Genomic DNA, 4,549 nt, shown 5'->3' on the forward strand with positions numbered 1-4,549 from the left:
TTCCATGGAGACGTCCCTTTAGCTCCTACTCTGCCACTTCAGACCCAAAGAATCCGGTTAAACATTGACTTGTTACGCTAGTTTCTGAGAGAAGGTAGGAACAGAAACCACTGTAGATCATTAAACAAATCTCTAACACCGGGAAGGCCATTAACAGGGATGGAGAGCAGAGGTTTACAAACGTCTTAAACTTTTTATTGCATGTACCCTTCAATACCATCTTTGAGAGCTACCAACGAAGAATAGCTATATCATCTTCAGAAACGAGAGGTTGCACACTAATCATCATTCGTTAATCTTTAATTTTAATTGAAGAATCTATTTTCCAAATAGGATAGGTAACAACAGAGTGGCTAAAATAATTTTATTTTTCTTTCAATACCTTGAATTGCCTTTGAAGGGGATTAATACATTACAGGAGGGCAGGGAGACAACAACAAGGGGCCAAACTTTTTCTTCTTCTTTGTTTTGAACTGTGGTTAAGGTATAACTTGATATTAGATTCAGGTGAACAACATAGCGATTCAACGATTCTTTTTTTTACATTTTTTTATTTTTTGCGATTCTACGATTCTATCCATTACACTGTCCTCACCATGATAAGCGTAGTTACCATCTGTCATCATACAAGGTTACTACAATGTTATTGACTATATTCCCTATGCTGTGCTTTTCATCTCTGTGCCTTACTGAATTTATATCTGGAAGTTTGTACCTCTTAATCCCCTTTGACTATTTCACTCATTACCGCAACTCTCTCTTCTTCGGCAACTACCAGTTCTCTGTATTTATGATTCTGTTTTTGTTTTTTGTTCATTTGTTCTGTTTTTTAGGTTCTGCAAATAAGTGAAATCATATGGTATTTGTCTCTCTTTGACCTATTTCACCTAGCATGATATCCTCTGGATGTATGTATGTTGTTGTAAATGGCAATATCATATTCTTTTTTTATGGCTAATAGGCCAGTGTGTGTGTGTGTGTGTGTGTGTGTGTATTCTAATAATGTATACCTTCTTTACCTTCTTTACCCATTCATCTATCAATGGATACATGGGCTGTTTCCATATCTTGGCTATTGCAAATAATGCTGCAATAAACATTGGGGTGCATATATAGCTTTTTGAATTGGTGTTTTCTCTTTCTTTGAATACATACCCAGAGGACAAACTTCTAGAATAAAGGATTCAAATAAACCTTAGGTTTTCAAAGATAGCTTATTAACAATGCTTTGAAAATAGGCCAAAAAATAAGACTGGAAGAAAAGGTGCTGAAATGTTAAGTAGTAATTTTTGAATAGGATTATGGGTGATTTTTTTTATTTTTCATACTAAGAAAGAAAACTCACTTTCAAATGTTAATTGTTCATGATCACATATTACTTACATTTTTTATCATTTCCCTATAGAGAAGTTCAGAGAAATATATATTTTTTATTTTTGCAAAATCTATTTGCTGATCTATTTGTTAACATGGATTTAGAAAGTCTCGCTAGCCAATAGAGTTCATCTAAAAAGATATGGGTTTAATTTTTTCCTACTTATTCCCTTTGCGTTTTGCACACAATTTTCTCTGTGGCAGAGAGATTCATAAGAAAGAATCACATATTAACAGTATCTGCAAACAAAATTACCTCTGGCAACTAGAGACTAGTCTACTTATAAAGATTAAAATACTTAAAATCTAGTCAGATTTACTTCTGGATACAATCAGTTTAAGTATTTCTAAGGGCAGAAGTATTGTAAACAACTGGATAACTAGATATTATGCTGGAACTGTGGACTTTATGGGTGTGGACCAGTGAGAAGGATTCTGCTCTCAATTTTAGTTTTCTTATTATTGAATTTCAAGAGATTACATCTGTGGAGAATCTGAGCCTTTGTGGCCAGAAGTTGGTTACTTGTTGAGGAAATTATCAGACATGGATTTACACCGTGTTTGTTTCTCTTTTTATCAGTAACCACTTCCAAGCTTTATAACTTGCACAGATTACTTGACCATTCCATGCCTCGATTTCCTCATCTGTAAAATAGGGATAATATAATACTTCCTGAGGAATTGAATCAATTGATTCCACGTATAGCTCTAAGAATAATACTGGACATACACTAAGCTCTCTTGTAAACATTAGCCAGTATTTTCCTCCTCTTGAAAAAGCACTGCTACATGTCTGTATGTAATATGAGAGTTCTTATTACCTATTGGTCAGAATCCATTAAAATAGATATATTTCTAAGGAGTTTACACCTAAGTATTAAAAAAAAAATTGAGGAAAGGATACATTAGTTGGACCTATTCAACTGGGAAGACAGTGGTGCTTAAAAGGTGTTCACGTGCTGAAAGGATTTTTCTAAGGATAATGATGAAAAATAATTTCAATTTCATTAAAAGAGGAAAAGGAGAATTTAACCTCACTTGTAGAATTACATGTAAGATGTAATTTCTTAACCATAAGAGTTGGAAAACATTAAAAAGTTCTCACCCACCAAAACCTGGACTCCCCAGACTATCGATAATGCCTATATGGCCCTCCCCAGTTTCAAGCATGGTTATGTGCATGCATCATTGGGTGTAAAGGTGATAAGACATAATGTATTTGTAACAGACAGAATTTATGAATATGAAATGAGAATGTAAGTTATCAATCTCTTACGGCAGAGAAAGGATTAGTTAAATTTTTCTAATGCTTCTAGAGCCCAGAGAAAACTTGATTGAGAAAGGGGACACAGAGGGGAGAGGTAGTGGTGAGGTCCCCGAGGCAACGGGATGAAGCAGGACTCAACAGCCAACCATGTATTCTAGCAGGTGAGTTTTTTTTTTTTGTTTGTTTGTTTGGTTTTTTTGTTTTTTTTTTGTTTGTTTTTTTTTTTTTTTGATTTTATGTATTTATTCATGAGAGACCCAGGCAGAGGGAGAAGCAGGCCCCATGTAGGGAGCCCGACATGGGACTCATCCCAGATCTCCAGGATCAGGCCCTGGGCTAAAGGCGGCGCTCAACCACTGAGCCCCCCACCCCCACCCCCCCGGGGCTGCCCCAAGCAAGTGAGGGTTTGAAGCGCTTCCCCCGCCCCAGCCTGGAGCAGCTCCACACGCAACTGGACCATGGAGCTCCCAAGCGATATCCTTGCTCAAGCTCAGAGTGTTCGGACCTTTCTTTGAACGCCTTCCTTCAAGACACTCCTTTCTTCAAGACCCGGAGTGAGCCAAGCGCCTGTTAGCCTTACTCTTAACCTTCTTCTTCCAGACTTTAGATCCAAAGGAAAGAGGAGGTAAAGCCAAAAAGCGGCTTTTTCGCAGCCAGAAATCTCTGCTTTTGTTCTTGGTTCACACCTATGCGGCCTTTTGCAAAATTTAGGGAATCTTGACTAGTGGATTTAAATTCTACAGAAACTCAATACACATTCATAGGAGATATGTGGATTCTCCTGCTCTCTAACAGGAGAAAGTTTTACATTTGAATGACAGAAAGCTTTATGTATGAGTTTGTTATCAGAGAGTGGGTGAGGTGACCTCTACATTTCCTTACAAACTTTAGAGCTGGCAAGACGCCAGCGATTTTTTCTCATGCGAAAAGCTTTCCTACCTTTGTTTATAAGATTGTGATTTGAAAACTCTTGCCTTAGCTTTGCTGGACTTCACAGCGTCATCCCCATTCTTTTGGCCCTCTATCTTGATAAGATGACTCTTAGAGATAAGGGGGGGGCGGTGAGAGAGGTGGGGGTAGGGGGGTGGGCGGGGGAGAAAGACAGATTTTCTGCAGGTAGCTCACCGGATACTATGTGATCAAATAGGAATGCTGATTGCAGTAGCAGTAGGTTCTGAGCAGCTACAGACAAGTAGAAAACTATTCAAATGCTCAATGACTGTACATGTTAACGGGTAGTACATTATAAAATTTTAACAGCCTAATATTGGATGAATGAGTTTCTTAATGAGCTATGGATATATACATTTGGATGTTTTATATTAAGCAGGTGATGAATGGTAAGGTGATATTCCTTAGGATAGGATGGTGGCGGTTTGGAGCAGGGTTGGTTAAAACTGCCTTTTGATCCTTTAGCATATAGTTTGTTTAGAAAGGCTTCAAGTAGGATTGAAAACAACATGTATATAAATATCCCTGAGGGTTGAATTTAATTTCACACATGGGTTAATTACTATGTATTGACTATTTAGTACATGAGGTTTAAATCCTAAATGTTTAAAGGATTCCTAAATTATGCCTCTAATAATGTTATAGCCTTTTCTGCAATTGATCTGTAATGGATAAGCAATCACTGGAGTCTGTTCAGCAATGTGAATTATGTGTTTGGATGCCAACTAAGCAGAGTTGATGTATGACCCAAACCTTAATTTCCCTCCCAGTGATTATTTCCCACTATATTTATCCATACATCCAGTGTGAGGGTGACAGTACAATCAGACCTACTTGGTAATGGAAGTGCTGAAGCAAAACAAATGGGAAAAAGGTGAATTGAAGCTTTTTTACATAAGCTGTTAAATGAGACCAGTTGAATCAAGTTTATATCTTTACCCAAATCTGCAAGTGCAT

Source organism: Vulpes vulpes, chromosome 6, assembly GCF_048418805.1.
Source record: "Vulpes vulpes isolate BD-2025 chromosome 6, VulVul3, whole genome shotgun sequence".
NCBI classification, from domain to species: Eukaryota; Metazoa; Chordata; class Mammalia; order Carnivora; family Canidae; genus Vulpes; species Vulpes vulpes.